This window comes from Neodiprion lecontei, chromosome 6, assembly GCF_021901455.1.
Source record: "Neodiprion lecontei isolate iyNeoLeco1 chromosome 6, iyNeoLeco1.1, whole genome shotgun sequence".
Lineage (NCBI taxonomy): Eukaryota > Metazoa > Arthropoda > Insecta > Hymenoptera > Diprionidae > Neodiprion > Neodiprion lecontei.
The window spans coordinates 24775069-24793641 of record NC_060265.1 but is presented as its reverse complement, the minus strand read 5'-3'; the positions used below and the strand labels follow the sequence as shown (position 1 = coordinate 24793641).

Here is an 18573-nt window from a genome sequence, read left to right as displayed (position 1 = left end):
TCTTGAAAAATTCAAATTCGTTCTCATCTGCGAGATATCGCCAGTAGCAACAACTGCGGCCTAACGATAACAAACACGATTATTTCAAATTAAAAACAATCGTATTAATATTACTTTATTTTAATTGAGTAGATAACGATTTACTTTACTGTATCACCACATCGTATTTAGAGGTGTAGTACCGATAAGCAAATAATTTATAATTTTAATAACAAGGATGAGAATAATATCGTTCTCTATGACCTATGTATAATTTCTTTACAATGTACTCCTACTGCCATCAGCTGTAACTGATTAGCTGATACGAAAGCAGGTAACGCGCTCTGACGTATTTGTCCATTTTTATCGCACCAATTTTGCAAGTAATTGTATTTTTTTAATTTCTTCTATAACGATCATTTCAATCTTTTTTGCTCGTCATAGTCAACCAAGTCTTGTGTTTCTTTCGACGTCTACATTGTCAGCATGCTCTGGAATGATTTAGGATTTCTAAAACAGACATTCTACACCGGAAAGCACTACACGCGGAGATAAGTTCAGCATCATAATATTCTAAAGCATGACGTTCTTATCACTAGCAAAAAATTCCTCCGTTTACATACCCGTCGTTAAGAGAATAACAAAATTTGCTCAACCCGGAAAAAATGTTGTTCGTCTGTAAATTGTACCGTAGAACATCCGCATGAGTTCATAGATGATTAGTTTTAATTAGTATTTTTTTTTTTTCTTCGAGTTTTGAACCGTGCAAAAATTAAGATTACCAATTAAACAATGTCATTGGTTCCGGTGTCAACAACTTATCGCCGCTGTCTTCGGTCAATCGGTCCGCAACGAAGGCGTGCAGAGAGGTGGCTGCAAGTAGCATTTTCCGCACTGATTCCAACGCGAACGTTAATTTTTCCGTACTGCTATAATACTGTGACCGCAGATAATACGTACACGCTTGCCGCAAACCGCTTGCACATGCGAGGAACACGATGAGGATTCGGAGACCTCGCGCAAGACGCGAGTGTTTCAATTTGAATATTTTCTCGGGTTGTCTCGGGTCTCTCACAATCGGTATTTATCAACGAGCCTGAAATACCGTCAAAGCGCTCCCGCAGGATGCAAGTCCTGCAGATGTTGGGAATTCCGCTGTGGTTCCCCCCACACAATTCCCCGAGTCTAACGAGATAATGTAACCACTTTGTGACCTTTTAGAATTTTTGCTCACTTTGTTAACTATTCCCGGTATGCGAAAAAACGAACCCAAACCTCGTCTCTGCGTATGGTTCGCTGATGATAAAGAACGCGAAGTGTAATCGAGTCAACTGATAGGATACACGCCCCTTCCGTACACCCGTAACAGGATTGATTATTCGCATCGAGGTGCATAAATGTCCAAGTCTCCCATTGATTCCCACGTAACTACATATCTATATCTACCAAGGATCTTACGAAGAATTCTCTTCCGCAATTCCTCGTCTCGAACGCTAAGAAATGATCAATCATCGCTATAACGAACCATCGTCTGCCGTCGATAAAAATGTTCCCCGAGAGACGTTTTCGACTTGCTTCTACAGGGCGTGAGGAGTTCTCATACCCAGGTGATACCGAGACAGCTTGAGGATGTCACGAAGCGCAATACGGACATACGTGCGGAGCGAAGGTGAGCGGTAAGGGCATAAGTCACAGGTTCGAACACCTGGGTAGGTGCTAAGAACCGAAATAAACGCTACGCGGAGACGTCGACGTGAAGCGACTCGAGGCGGCGTGGCTCGGTCGAGCAACAGGTGGTTCCCGATTGTCATCATGGCACACGTGCGGCACGATCAACGATTCTCGCACACGGACTCGCGACTGCCGTACGAGATGGAACAGATCAAGCGAGAGGAAGACACGTGTGCGGAGTACCTTCGAGTATAACCTGGGCAGCTGACCGACTGGATCCCTGGCATCGCTTGCCGGAAGGAAGAGAAGCGGTTCCGTCTGTAAACGAACGCCGGCGAACTCCCGGAAACGCGAGGGAGATACCGGAGAAAATGATGAACCGGAGGATTGCCGGAGGTGTACGCGTACCTGCCCACCTGTCGGGCGCGATTGTGCTTCGACGAAGAAAAGTGCGCCCGAAGGCTCGCTCGCGTCGGATGTTAACCCCCTCCTGTCCGGGAGAAAAGTTCAAATAATCGCGAGGGAAAGAGACAGCGGGAGAAATTGCCGCAGCGGCAGGTAGCGATGTCAAGAACCGACCGATTGACCGCGACGATATCCGACTCGCTTCTTTTCTGCTTCCTTTTCTTACAATTGTCCTTTTTCGTCGACTATTCGTCGGGCATTTCCCGACTTCTTTGCTACTGCAGACGTACCCCGCGATACGATTTTTGCGAAACGACACGTGTTAACGGTGGCGAAAAAACATTATCTAGCCTTTTATCTACATCGACAAAACAGCTGTGTCAATTAAGAAATTGAAGCAATAATAAATGGCACTTTCTTGTAACAAAGTGAATTCATCTTGACAGTACAGTGTAGCGGAAATTTGCAAATCTTCGATATTATCAATGCCGCTTGACGTCGTCAGTATCGGCTAATGAAATTGGATAAACCAGTGGTGCAGTTTCGACGTGATCTCATGATAAGAGATACGAAACAAATTCTTCTCGAGGCAAAGCTGCTAATTGCCTCGGAATGATCGCGAAAGCGTCGGACAACGCCACGAGAACTTGTTGCGAATCGATCGTATCGGAGAACGTTGCAAAGCTCGCCCATTCCAACCGGCGCAAAATTGAACACCAAACTTTTCAACAACGTCATAATTACCGATCGTCCCGATTGTTATCGGCTTTTTGGCAATCTGTTTTATACAGCGGGATAAATGTTTACTCAGTGCCGTGAAACAATTTCAAACGAGCGAGACGCTAATTCAGGTTAACACTGAAATTTTCTTCAAACTACGCGATGAGAACGGCTATTTTGATGAAAATTCTCCAAGGTGTATCACCGTACGTTTCCTTGTTAGAATGATATTATTAAACTACGCAATTAAAGTACGCCGTACTTGAATTTATTATTTTTCCAAGACGAAAGATACCCGCGGTTCTGTTATTAGACGAAAACAAAATTTGCGAAACTCTGAGAGAATTGGTACCCATTAACCCGAAATATTCGTTACATAAAGAGCAGTGCCATCACCAAAATTTACTGTCCTCTCATACTTAAGGGGAGATATACACCTAGAAAATTGAAAAAATCATGATTTTTTCAATTTTCTAGGTGTATATCTCCCCTTAATTTGAATGGAGCGTTCAAAGATCTTAAAATCGTAAACTTTTCACAGCATGTCTTGCTAGTGCCAAATTTCCTGGTGATGGTAATTTATAATTAATCTGAGTAAAAAAAATAAAAATAATAATATCTTATACCCTCTTCTGAGAATCCTACTTTTAGCGGAATAAATTTAATGATAATATAAATATGTTTGCCCATTGCTTTTCCGATTCCCGCGGCATGACTCGGTAATCGACCGCACAACAACAACAAGGAAAAAAGCTGTTCATCCTCATCCCACGCGTACGCATATATATATGTATTTATATCCATCTTTAACGACTCGTAAGTTGCACGAGTCTATTTTCGCCTAGAGAATAACTTGGCGTACCACAAATAATGTGAGTCGAGTTGAACAAATGACGTCAACGAGAATTAACCCTGACTGGGTTGAATAAACATTGATTCAACGACCCGCGTTGCTGTTATTCAACCCAGCTGCGGTACGCCTACCTATAATATGCTATGAAAAGTAAGAATAACAATAAATCTGATCAGATACAACCTTATCGTTATATATATATATATATGTGTGTGTGTGTGTGTGTGTGTGTGTAATACATTTTTTGATTATTCGTAGTAGATCGACGAATAACGATATTCCTAATCGCGGTTTCCGTGACGACATAATGCCGTCGCACAGTTGATCTTGACATTCGCGTTTTTTAATTCCTTGCCAATGCATCAACTCTCCGCCACCGCCGCCGCAGCTGTCGCGCATTATATCGCGATATTTATTATACATGAGTTGAAGTATATTGCTCACTCGACGATAACGAAGCAATGACATCTAATCACAGTTGTACAGCATGAGACACTATGTAATGTATAATATACGCTACTTTGCCACAAGGTTGAGAAAACTCCTGACTAAAGTACGGTGTCCGTCAATTAGACGCGTACCGTCTGTCTGCAAGCCTGTCCGTCTGTCCGTCCGCCTGTCACCCCGAGACCGAGTTCATTTCACGGATTTGATTGGTTAATTTTCTCCAAGTTTCGCGAGTAGTAAACCTTATTGTTAGTTGACGGATATAACGAGGAAGAAACATCGCGAGACAGGCTTCGCCGAGAGTGTCGGCGTGGTTTGTGAATTTGCAATGCAAACGTCACTCACATGACGGATGAATTTAGAAGCGCTTTTCGAGCCGAGCGAAATAAGACAACTCGTCGCAGACTCGCGATCAGTGACTTTAGCGTCTTTTGACTATAGGCGCCTGAAACAAGTGACGCGGACTTTCGTTTTACCCCGAATAGCAGAATCTCTTCAATTTTATCCCGATGACGATGTGATGTTTGTTGACACGTTACGTTTTTACTCGAGGGAAGTAATCGCAAACAATCTTTCATTACAATAGATCGTGGTTATGCCACGATATCTACGACTGATAATTGATCAATTTAGGATGATACGTGTTCGTTGTTTGGAATAATGTTTGCCTCTACAATCACCGTTATAGAACTTATTTTTCATGGCCTCTGCTACAAACAGCTGCATGCATGCTGCCGAGCTGCGGTAGGGATGTAAAATCCCTTCGTTTTAATTCGATATTGCAATAGACTAAGAGAGAGAGAGAGAGAGAGAGAGAGAGAGAGAGAGAGAGAGAGAGAGGGATAAGGATAGGGATAGGGATAGGGATAGGTTCACGTATATCCACCCCGTGATTAACTAACGAACGATCGAGGGGGAGTGCAGATAGCCTACCGGGCTATTTGACTTAGGCAAAGTACTGTTTCAACTATCTGGAAAATAGACTTAAATTCGTACTGGCGTTAAATTGAATCGTTAACGAAGCGAATCCACTACCTAAGCACTGATATGGCCGATCGTTTTAACTTTATACCGAGCCGTTTAATATTTCCCATTTGGTTGTTTCTCTGTTGAACTTTAGTTTACATATATAACAAGGCAACCGTTCTATACATCTTGCAGAACTCGTTCAAAAACAATCAGTCCCACACTCCAACCCCTTTTTTCCGAGTATCTACTCGACGAGGTCCTTTGGTGATAATCTCCACTTCCTAGCGTATCTTTTTGAACATAGCGATATACATATGTGTCCTGGCGAGCTCGTGATAAGCTGATAGTTGATTATTAAAAAATTAGTAATAATTATCAATATATAAAATTAAAATAAATAAATAAATCGAATAACTAGACTATTCCTCACTTGAGTAATTTTTTAGTTTCCTTGTATCATGTGTGAGAGTCACGCAAGCGTATATATTTTTGGCTCCAATAAATCCTTCCTCTCTATACTTATCTTTTTAAACTATGAAAAATATCGAGACGCTTATGACTGCCCAATGGCGGTTAGGGATCACTGGAATTGATCATACGAGATTACGGCAAAGTCATAAATCATTGTAGCATTACCCGCTACTTATCTGTCGATCTTGTTAGCTTTAATTATTAAATTCTTTGATATTTCTGTGATGTCTCCTTTGACTTGGAAAAAAACTTGCAGCAAATAAGACGAATCGATCGCTTTAGCTCGTCTTTTTCTGTTCGTGTGAACTTACTCGCCATTTGAACAGGTTTAAGAACTCTGGTGGCCAAGGTGTTGACGAAGAAGTTCGACCCGAGCTGGATGTTTCGACCCATACATCTGATATTCGAATTCACCCACGGAATCGTGATTTAAACGGCGTATAAATCTTGTAGGCATTCATAGAAAGATTTCGATGTCAATTTTATTACCACCGGATAAGATAATCTGTATAAACGAAGCTTTGATCGATCTAGCGTTACTATCCCGATCACAGTCACAGGACAAATCGCTTTATAATCCGACAAAAGCATCGGAATTCGGTAACGATAAGAAAATTTTTACTTCGCATTAAAAAATCGACAAACTCTGTTAGCTGTACGACACACTGCAGAGGTGTAATAGAATGACTCTAGAGATAATCAATATTCGAGTTCAATTGGTGGGGAAAATCCGAGACAGCTCTGCGATAACGCGATGCAGTGGCCCGCGCTTTGATTTTCTGTACACCCGAAAGACTAGCAAACTCTATGTTATGTAGAAATTTGACCAGCATGGTCAAATTGAGTAAAAAAATAACGTTACAACAAAATGATAACCAGAGATAGTGTCGACACGTATACCTACTTACGAAACAAGCCGAACTACGGTTAATGGGGCAGTGGGTGAACAATAATCTACTATCGATCGAGATTATAACACGCGGGTTTATTACTTCATTGCAATTAATCTCGAAGCAGCACGTGCGACAAAGTGTAATAATCTCTCATTGAGATATTGGAAGTATTTATTTTCATCGGATATTGCCCGGCGATACTTTCCTACATAGTTGGATTTAAGAAATTAAGACGCACGAGATACAGCATGAACGAGATTAGAAATAACTGCATATAGCGACCAGTTGCCTGTGTTTACCAATTCACTCACTCAGTTTCGTAATACCCTCGGAATCGCGACGCCTCCGCGTTCGATTTCAACATAATTACCTCGCAACGAGAATACAGGTAGATGATGCGGGAGATCAAGGCATAAGCGGAAGTTCGAAGGCGTATCGGACATATCGGGTAGCGAGGTGCTCACACGGCGTGGAGGCGACGTCGGGGAGGCGTCGGCTAGCACCTCCTTCATCCTGCTCTTAGAAACTCAAACGCTGCATCCATGTCTGGATAAAAAGTAGGTCCCTGCAGGGAACGGAAATCGTCCCGGCACAGCGACGATATCCGAGATGCGAGTGAGGATCTCATTGTCCCGGTCGATTCGTTCGTTAGCAGTAACGCCGTTTTTCTTTCGTTCGGAAGCGTGGTATAGGTGTCTGGCTGAAGACTCTTCTATCTATATAACCTCTACCAGGTGCCTGTATATCCACCATTTCCCTGTGAACTAGCTTCACTTCTTTCACTTCTTTCACTCCTCTTACAGGTACTCGTTTTATCAATCGCTCGCTCGCTAGTGCATCCATCCATCCATCCATCCATCCATCCGTCCATCCATCCATCCATCCATCCATCCATCCATCCATCCATCCATCCATCCATCCATCCATCCATCCATCCATCGATCCAACCTGAGGGGTACGAAAACAAGGAGCTCTCCCCGTTGTTTTGTTCTACACAATTTTGATCCTAGATTCCCAGTGGGGAATATATTATATGAACTGTACGGTATGCAAGCATAGGTGGCTCGTATATCTCGCAGACTCGATCTACTTTGTTCGGTTGTATTTACGTGAAAAGAAATCCGGCATAGAAAGCCTCTGTCAGTTGTCGGTGCTGCTGACGATTGCCTTTCAATTGACTCCCGACAATGTCGCAGTGTCTGATCAACGTTGGATAACAACGTTCTTATACTAACTTGTTCGCCGAGCGTCTGGGTAGCGAATGAATAAATTAGTGGATATATTCGTCGGAAGACTCCAGACCTAACTCAACATCTTTTCGAGTGTCACTCATCCGCTCTGATAGCAGCGAGTCGAGAGGGTCGCAATGAATAAGTAATAGAAAGAAAAAATAGGTCGTATAATGCCCAATTGTATGCAAATGTAATCCAATCTTTTTAGATGAGGTGGTGATAACCGGCATCGAAAAGCCGGATGTTGCCACTATACCCAAGTGTATGATAATGCCGATGCAGTGAACGTATCGCCGTTTGTCCGCCCGTCTCCCCCTCGCCCATCCGTGAATATGCATTAGGTTATCGTCGAACAGAAATCGTCTCCTTCTTTTTCGTCACTAATCGTGAACTCCGCTATAAATCTCCACCTTCTCTCCTATCGTCCGTGCAAGGATAAGAACCCTTGGTCTCTAAAACCGATTCGACACAACGGAGCGATTAACTAAGGTCTCTGTACGACGGCTGAAATGTATCTAAGTCGGCGGATCAACCCTCAGGCATATTTCGGAAGATTTCCGCGGCGGTATCGACGAGCCGAATACATCGATACGTCAATGACCGTTAAATACCGACAGATATACCGCCAGCTCCAACAGCTGTTTTTCAATCCACGAAACGATACGACGTAGGTGGACGTTGATAGGTGGCCAGGTGGCCATTTGCGGTCATTTCCTAGCAATAATTTAATTGATTTCGTTACGATACGTGCCACAGGCGCACCCTGCAGACACCGATAACAGCTCGCAATCTATTGACCGATCAATCGGCAGTCGCTGCGGGGTCAATTACCCCTGAGTAAACGGTTTGGTTGAATTGAATTTATTTTTTCCTTCCCTTTCCTCCTCTCTTTACCGAGATATCCGGTCCGGTTGACGCGCAGCTTGCAACCTCTGAGATACGAAAATCTTCAGATCTGCCCACTCGCGGTTTAGCGTTAAACTCTAAGGTGACGGCGTGTTGGTTTAACCCATGTCACACAAGTCGAGTACCCGCTTGACCGTGCCGCGTTGTAGCCTAGAACTCGATGAGCCGGATTTCAAACCGCGATAAGTATTGCGACACGGCGACACAGTGATTAGCGGCAAGACGAGTTCGGATTGTTTCATTGAAATGTAGTATGGACAAATGTTATTTTAACGTCATCGCTTGGAACGAATACCGCGATACTAGAGATTTCGGAGAACGGAATACGTACCGTCCGTCCTACTTGTATTCACGTCATTCGTTAACGAGAAACTAATCGAACGCTTATCGCACTGCGTAATCTGCGGTGATGAGTAATCATTGTTCGATAGGGATCTTGAATAACAGTTTGAAAAAAAATTGTCGCAAATACAAATAACAATTTACAATATTATACTCTCCGAGCTGGCCTCATCGATTCCTGCGGTTTATCATATCAACGCTGAAGTAACAGGTGCAGATCGATGTTGTATCAATTTTACGAAGGAGCGCAGATATCAGTAAAAGAAGTGAAAAAACTTGACAGCCGATTTCCGGTACCAGAAAATGATAATAAAATGTTGCACCTACACATTTTGTGTTATTACACGTTAATCACAATCAAGTATATTTCAAGCCACACAGTTAATCTGATACGCATGAGCTGCCGTTGATATAATTGTCAAAATAAGTGACTGCACATTTCTCGATCTTGCACGATAACGCCGAGCTGATCGGATAGGATTGAAAAACATTTTTGTTAATCATACATGTTAGCGCCATTACATTGCTCTGCGAAGCAGAATGCAGCTACTTCTTTAAATCTCGTAACCCTTACTGGATCAGCCTGAATCGTGATGTACGTATAACGAGCTTTGGTACACGGTTGTTTTTACAAACGAAAGAGAAACGCTCTTTCTTTCTTCAGTTTCCGACCCTCTCATTTGCACGAGTCCGATTAGCGCAACGAACGCTTGCGAGTTGCAGCGTGCTTTAATCTCTACAGAAATATACACAAGTTGTACCTAGGAACGCGCGCAGCGGAACGCCAACATTATCGAACTGTGACTGGCCTTTACTGCCCCCTTATTTATGTGCTCAGCTTCTGCGCTACACGAGTATTTAATTTTCACGCGTATATTACATATGCGCGTAAAACATGTTCCAAGCGTGAGTTCTCTATAATATTTGCATAATCACGAGGATTGTACGGTTGTACAATTTTCTTGTCATTATATTTATTGTTTCTGACAATTAGAATTATGTTGGAAATTGCGTCTAGTCTCGTCGCCTAGACGGGTTAATTATTTCAAATAAACATGTATTATCTCTCGCGTGCATAGGTTAACATATATGTGTGTATATATATATATATATATATATACGAAGGAATGAACAGCGCTTAAATTCAATCGATCAGTCTGATCGACCTTCAGCGATTGATTTATACGTTGAAACACACGCGGATACCTCGATCTATCGTCGAACGCACCCTCCGCTCATCTCGACTTGCGACAAGTGTTCTGTTATGCAAGCCCGCGATAAGTTTGTTATACGTGCGCTGATTTCCTGGGGGATCGTAACGAGACACCAAAGACAAATCGATCACCTTTCGGCATAGCGAGGATACACGGTATATACACGCATCTTACATATCCCATGCAAATGAGCCAACTAGCTGCACGCTTTCTCGGTATACCCCTCTTATCATCGTTTAATACTGCACGAGCTGATGTTCGAATCGATCGAAACCCGACTCCGCGAGGCCGGGTCAAAGGTCACACACATCTGAAGCAACGTAACAGATAAAGAGGCGAACACCCGGAGCGCTCCAGAGCGCTATGAGCGATCAGGATGATCCGTGGCATTAGTCAAAGTGCACAAGGGATGTGTTGTATACACTCAGGCAAGCTAGAGCAAAGCTCGTTCCGCTTTAGGAAGGGATGAGGGAGGAGAGCGGCGGAAAGGATGAAGAATGAATATTGCAATAGCCCGCCTATAAAAATGTTTTATAAGATGCGTATGTCAGATACTTGGGATAAAGTAGTAATTTCGTGTTCATCCCGCGCCAATTGCGAATAACCCTCGAGACTGGCGCGCATCGCTGCAGCAGTTCTCGCCGGGTTATCGCTAAGGTTGAAATCGTACGAGACAAAAATAAATATTATACGTGGGAGAAAAAGGGGAAAAATTCAACCCTGAAAGGGCCAACGTACGCAAACGAGCCAACGAGCCGACGAGATCACCTGCATCTCGAGATGAACCGATTACCTCTACATCTTAAATCCTCCATCTATACACACTTTTCGCGAAAACTCCGCGGATCCTCGTTGCGTTCACGATGCGCGATATCTACTTGACGAAAATAAACGTGAATATGGTAAAATTGCAATTGCTGAGGAAAAAAAAAAATTACGCAGACATTCCGGTGTCCTTATACGAGTCTATGCTCGGTATTTCGTAATATATATATATATACATATATGCCTGCTGTACTACTGCAGGAAATATTGTACACATTTGCCGTAGGTCATAACAGATTCGCGGTATTGTACCGGTAAACTTACATTAAATATCATAACGGCGAATTGTTGGATGCATACGGAGGCTGACTCTTACAAGGATCCTTCGCTTGTCGCGTCAAAAATACAATCGTGGACTTGGCGCGAAACATGTGTGCATGTGTGTACGTAGGTAGGTACATATAATGCTACTGCAGTCGAGAAGTCGAGCAGAGGGTCCAGTCTTTGGCCGGCATGCGGTGCTACGCATAAACCACCATTGTTATAATTGGAATCAGAAAGACGCGTATGTTGAAACGTGAATACGCCATTCTTGGGTAACTAGGAAAAACATTATGGCTCGATGCCAGAGAAAAACTCCAGGTTTGCGCGCTGTTATTCAAATGGCACAAATGGCAATTTTATCGTGCGGTGAATCACCAAATTTCTTTTCTGCAGTTTTTCTTTTTCCATCTTTCTTTCGCGCGCAATGACTTCTTTACGTCGTTTTTTACTCTTCACCTTCCGCATCGTCTCCTCTCCCTTTATTCCCTTCGTTGTTCAAGGCGGTTTGTAGAAACTTGAAACACTCCCGTTACGCCGGAGCAAATACGTGGAAGAGATATCTATCGATACGCGTATCATATATACCATAATACGACTATAATACGAGAAATAATCTTTCCCCGAGTTATTCGTACTCTTCTCGATGTATGTATAGACTATTTCTATCCATCCATATTGCCTGTCTATATACGGTACATACGCGTAGACACGTATCCACGCCATTCTACATCAGCGGCTCTTTGAAATCCGGTGCACCGTCTTCGACTGCAAGGGGGCCAAGAGAAAAAAAATAAACTGAGAATTTTCCGAAACCCGCACGTGCCCGATACGTGTTCGCAGCATCGCAAGCCAACGAGACAAAGAGGCGGATCAACGTCGTGGAACATTCCGCGAACTCTGACCCCGCCGCTTACAGAGAAAAACAATCATCTCGAGGCTCGCTTTGCATCCGAGAAAACCGCACACGCGTTGCTGGTATCAAGCGCGCGAAATTATACATCGGTAATTATTGTCTTGCCGCGCATCACGCTGCTCGAGAGCCGAATGGCACGGTGCAGCCGTTCTGCAACTATGAAAAATGTTGGTATCATGATATTTCAACGTCCGTCTTTTTCACCCATTTATATTCCGTCGTCCTCCACCCGCTTCGTCGTCGTCTCGGAGCTCATCGCTATTAAAGTGAAGAAAATTTCGCTCCGCGGTGAATCGTCCGGCAGCACGTCTACCGACATTGTGCGCGGTTCATAAAATAAGTGGAAATATATACATATCCGTGATACACACAGCACATGTCCGGATCTTTCTCTCTCTCTGTCTTCGTCTCCGTGTGAAAATCTCCTCTGCCCTCGAGATTTCTTGCCCGTGCTCTTTTCGCTCGGAGTCTCTTTGGCCATTTGCCGCCATTTGCTCGTCGCCTCCTCTAAGAGACATTAATCCGATTTGCCGCTAGGTTCAAGTCTCGCGATGCGCCGGCTCGATAACGACCCTGTATTACGAAGCTTTGCGCCGCGCGCCTGCAATTACGCGGGTGGTTTCACGTCAAGCTGGTTAAGCACGCCCCTCCCGCCCTTGTCCTTGCCTCACCTGCCACTCGGCGAGGATTCGGATCCAAGGATGCGGAATCGAACGTCTTCGTCCCCCGCCCGTTTTTATCCCAATTCCGAAGAGGTATAACGGGGTTACGGTGCGCGACTCCCGACGCCGCGGCACAACCGACTCTACGAATTCTCAAAGCCGTCCCTTTTCATCCGTTTATTAACCAGATCAATCCTGTTATTCCGCCCTTCTTGTACCCCGCGTGATTTATTCCTCGGAAGCACTTATTCTTCTTCATCCCTCACCCTACCCCCTTCTTTCTTTATCCTCGAGCCTTCCTTGGTCTGATACTCAGGGCTGAATGCAGGTTCGACGACTGATTTCTGCTTATAGAAATTTCGCCAACGAAATATGTATCGTCAAATCTGAACTCTACGTCCGTTGACAAAATTATTGGCCCACAAGTTTCTGGACCCTGTTACCAAAAGCGTTATCCTTATGACCCGATCATGCATCGCGGCAAAGACAATTCCGTTAGCTTTTTGAGAAGGGGATAAATCCTAGCGTACAAAAAACCAAGATTTTTTTTCCGCTTGTGGTTAAATTCAGCACTTTTTTCATTCAAATACAAACTAGCGAGCCTTTATCAACAGAATCTCGTCCGTATAATGCATGCGATATGCGGAAGCGGAGAAAAAGAAATTGAATGTATATTCGACGTTTATTACCGTGAAAAGTGCATGAGTTACGCAGGAAGATATAACGCGAGGTACGTTGTTTAGGCTGGGCTAAGGAAAGGTAGAGGCACGTTTGCGTCGAACTGTATTATGCGTTATAAGTATTCGGTACTAGTGAGCATGTATCACAGGAACGTCTGTAGCCTGCAAAACGGCGCCAGAACTCTGGCTAAAATTCAAATAGCCAATATCGAGGTAGCCGTGCCGCCCCCGCCTCGGTGGCAACGCCGGTTGAAATGTTCGCAAAAATTTGCGTTGCAGAAGCATAAAGTTAGTCGATGTGACGCGGTGCTGTTATGTATATATGCACACATGTATATGTATACATATACTTTTATGTACGGAGAATCACGAGAATATATACACGTATGTACGTATATACGCGTAAGAACAGGCTCGCGAAACAGGAAAAAAGGAGACGAAAAAGGTAGAAGTAGTGAAATTGCAGTGTATGCTGCATTTTGCCCGAGCAATAGCTCAACCGCAGGGTTATGCCCGTTGCAGGTGACAAAGGTCGGGCAAACTTCAACTCCAACTTTGACTTAAGCTTCAACTTCGTACTTGCACACACTTCTGCATTTTAGTTTCCTCGGTTTCTTTGCCTCCAGCTCGAGTCAGACGAGAAGAACCCGCGGAACGATACATTTCTCATATTTCAAACTTCCCAAGCCGGCTACTATACCGCCTTTCCTTGTCCCGAAAAATATATTGTTAAATAATATATACCTATATACATTTATACATGTATAGAGAGGGGGAACGTTCAGAAATGCAAACCAGATCGCTGCAGACGCCACTATATTATACTCGGTTATACACAACTCATCCCGGTCCTTTCAATATACCGTTCAATGGATTTATTTATTACATACTTCGCAAAGAATACGGATTTTCACTGCAGATGAGATTCGCTTACACCTATAGGTACATGTAAAGTAGATGGATGCAAACTATCGATTGGATTGTACATTCTCCGGTGCTAAGACCTGCACGTCAAAATCATCATGAATTTCGAAATAAATAATTACCAGGAGCGGCAACCGTCTGTGTTGGCAAACCTCGTACTGCATGGACTAGAGTAATCTGAACAGAATGATTCCACGATAAAAAAAAAAGCTGCGAAGAACCGGCGTTTGGAAAAAAAGGTCCGACGTAGAAAATCGACTCTAGCCCGTTCTCGTTTGTCAGCTCTATAAAAGAATCCAGTAGTTGTACAGATAGACACACGAATCGTGTTTCACGCCCAGCCAACCATACCAGGAACAACACGCGAATCATTCTGAACGTAAAGCAGGTTTTGTACCCTCCACCGAGGGCGAGAAATTAGCGGAGGTTTTTTTCCTTCCTGAGACTTTACGTACCTTCAGGCCGCACAATCCGCAACCGCTCTGGTCGCTGGAATGTTAATCTGGAAGCCGGAGGAAACCAAGCTGGCAGGCAGACCTCGCTGGTGCGCTGCTCGGTGGCAGTAACTTGCAATCGGTCATCGATGAAACTCCCGGATTACTTCCTTTTTCCCAGTAATCGTGTCTCAAGTCCTGACATCTGTAGATTTGCCTGATCGCTGCAACAAAGCAAACATTCGAAGGAATTAGCCACAATTGTCGTTTTTGGGGGGAATTTTTCTTTTAGATATGTTTATCGCCTGTATACTTGTTTTGACGGTATACCAATGGCATGACAAATTTATGGTAACGTGCTTGCATGTTCACTCGTCCTCATTCCACAATCTCTAACCTGAGTTACGACGATTGCTTTGAAAAAAAAGAAAATTAAAAAAAAATCAGAAAAAAAAAGAAATCGACGTACTCGTGAATCATTGAAGATAACGCGAAACGTGTTTATTCAAATTCGCAATATCGCGTCGTTATTTATTATCCTTTTTTTTTTTTTTATTTACCTTTGCCTCGTCGCCTCGAGAAAAGACCACGTAAACGTTCACCCGCTAAGGTACGAATAGATACTTACTTATACTTAACACACGTGTCAGAAAACAAATGGCGGTGATAAATCGCGACGTGTGACAAGTGGCGCACGTAATAAGCAGCCGAAGGCATCGGTCTAGGACTCTAGGCCAAGAGTCACGAGCTCCCAGGTACACGACGAGGCGAGACGACGATTACGTTATGTAAAGAGGTCGTCGTGTCGTCGCTCATCGCCACCATCCTCGAAACTCCTAGTTACTTCGCACGGTCTCGAGCCTACTTGAAACTTGTTCCAATATATTCGTACCGCAAACGCGAAATTTCAGAAAAAAGCCTATTCTCAAACCTTGAAGTTCGATTCCCGAAGAAAAATCGAGACCAAGTCTCTACCGGTAAGTTGCAAGAAATCGAGCTACGGCGGAGCGACATTCGAAACAGGAACTTTGGCTTTAAATTTTCTCGATAGAATTACGCTCCGCGTGTACGCGCGTTGGGTATACGCGATGATGAGCAATCCCCACACCAAGGGTAGAAATTACAAGCAGAAGTCTGGCGACTAATCGGTCTGCACGAGATATTCGATATCCCGAACGGAGATATTCGTAATCCTGAACTGAGAGAAACGCGTGCGCTCGCAACAAGGATGTCTACCTGCTTACAGGAACGCGAAAGCTCGTCGTTGTAATAATAGCCCTGTACGCGTGCTTAGATAGAGCAAGAGAGTTAGAATCTATGTATGTAAGTCTATTAGCCAGCACGGGGTATACAAGTAACTCGATATATTGCGGCAATAAAATGAAATTAATTCATCCATTCTATCCAGGAACCACACGTTGTAATCTCTTGTACATACGTATCTAGGCGAGCCATGCAAAACAGGTGAGGTGACAAAGGGACCGTTAGATTTCTACGGCCGATGTGTAACTACTGCGGGGAAAACTGGATTAGACTCTATACCCATTCCTTGCGGCTATGATTATAGGATCGGATCTGCACGCGCGTAGGTACCCGATCCTCCCCGTTCCCCGTTCCCCCTTGCCTTTCCCATCCCGCCGACACCTCGTCATAGTGCGAAATTGGCCTCGTTTCCGTTCCGATCTAACCGATTCGCGGTGGGAACCACTTGCCGTTTTTCAACTCGCTCTTCGCCACTTAAGTTTCACGCTAAAAAGTCGCAATCGTTATATGCATCATCTAGTTGGTATATATATGTATCTTGAATACAGCCTCTTCGCCCATTTCTATACTTTTTATTTTTATCCTTAGTTTTTTTTTGTCAACGAAATTTAAACGACCCTGAAAAGTTTGTTCACCGTACCGTGTGAAAACGACTGGACCACTTATATCCAGTTAATTATAGGTTCAGGTGGTGTCGTCTATACGTAAAACGCCGGATCATTTCGTCTCGTTCAACGACTGGCCGTTGCTGTTTCTTTGTCCTATGGTCGAGTCTGCGGTAGTTACGTAACTTTACGTTTTTCCCTTTTTGTTTTTACGTTTCAACTGCTTATCTCGCGACATTAATTTACCGCGGGTTAAGCACCGCGTATTTGACGCGAACACGAGACCTAATGGCAGGTCTTACACCACGTGGTGTTACGTGGATTCCAGTGTCGGTCGATCCAATTTTCATGAATTTCTCTCCAGTCTTAGTTGGCACCAAAAACTCCGACAGTTCAAGTCTCTGTACCTTCTTTTGCAAGAGTAATTTTCATATCGCAGACAACGTCAGAACTGTTATAATATACACAAGTGCAGAAGCGAAACGAGGCAACGTTAGAAGAGTGTCAAATACTTTTCAACTCTGTAGCGAATCTTCATTGTAACCGCATAAAATTCTCATGCTCAAGATATACCCTACCCACTTTCGAATATTGCGTGTAATTGAAATAATCAGCGATAGAAAGTTTGAGAAGTTATAAGGTGTATTTTAGGTCATAGCTAAACCTCGTCGACGTGTGTACGTGCATACAATGTATGTACAAACGGTTGTTGTACGAATCATCAGCAGTTTCTGTTATTCAATAAAATTAGCAGGCATTCGGTGACAAATTCTTTTATCAAATCTACCTGATATGAAAATTTAGATATCTATTATTTCGCCTACACGGTATCTAACAACTACACAAAGAATTGACTACAGCATACGCACGTGTCCTGAGTTTCGCACGACTTAATGTACGAATGATGCACGAGGTCTCGTCAAAATACACGTAGCCAACGGGTGTATAACAAAATCACGTTGTTGGAAAATTATCGCCAAGCGACAAGATATTTCCTCTTAAATAAATGTAAAAAACTAAGATTAAGATTAAATAAAATTAAAAAAATTCATTTAAATACAGAAAGAAAATATATTCCGCTCTATGCGAGTATGCACGATACAGCTACGCGGTAAACGTACACGTATACATGCAGAATTCGCGGTTTAGCGTACGTTGCCCGTGTCGGAATATCAGCAGGAGCTTAACAAAACCAGTTTCTTTTGTCCGAAATCGAGCGGCCTCCGACGTGGCCGACCTCGTTAGATCCGTGTTTCCCTAAAATCTCCAAACTTGCGTAACATTTTACAATATTATTTCGCGGCAAAAGTAGCGAGATTGTTTGGACCGTGGCCGTATGGCGTGATTATATATTGTTCAAATAAATTGCAGGCATACGCGTTAAACGCGTACCGTGTATGACCGACGTCGAGGTGAAATCCCGTCGAATACTGACCCTGGCTATAAGATGACGAACAATAATCTCATCGTACGTCGCTCGGTAATCAAGTACGTATCTACGTATACTATAATATTGTATAACGAGGAGCTGCGAGTAATGCGCGTATCCTAAACACAGGTTTATCAAACTACAATGGTACAAATAGACATCGATCGCGAATGTCGCGTCGCTCGGGTCGAGAGAGAGAGAGAGAGAGAGAGAGAGAGAGAGAGAGAGAGAGAGAGAGAGAGAGAGAGAGAGAGAGAGAGAGAGAGAGAGAGGAGAGCGTGACTCGACCCGAACTCTCTCGCGGACGACATCGTAATATTGCGCAACTTTGCGAAACCGTTTGTTGCTTGCCACTCGTATCGGCTGTCTTGCTACTAGCGGCAACTACGGTCGGTCTATAAGCCTCGTTAGGTATACACGTACTACATACTGTGCAGACGATGTACGAAACGTCGGACATTCCCGTCTTATT

The 18573-nt window shown here is 43.6% G+C and overlaps 1 protein-coding gene and 1 long non-coding RNA gene across 2 annotated transcripts in view; one reads left to right on the top strand and one right to left on the bottom strand.

Moving 5' to 3' along the window:
* The window catches only part of LOC124295216, a 62519-nt gene extending 47497 nt beyond the window's left edge, over positions 1-15022 (bottom strand). The window contains exon 1 of the long non-coding RNA XR_006905128.1: positions 14826-15022. This is a non-coding gene — a long non-coding RNA (uncharacterized LOC124295216). The remainder of the gene's footprint in view (positions 1-14825) is intronic.
* LOC107223053 (3-phosphoinositide-dependent protein kinase 1) overlaps positions 1-18573 on the top strand; it is a 329093-nt gene that overhangs the window by 229854 nt on the left and 80666 nt on the right. The window lies entirely within an intron of this gene.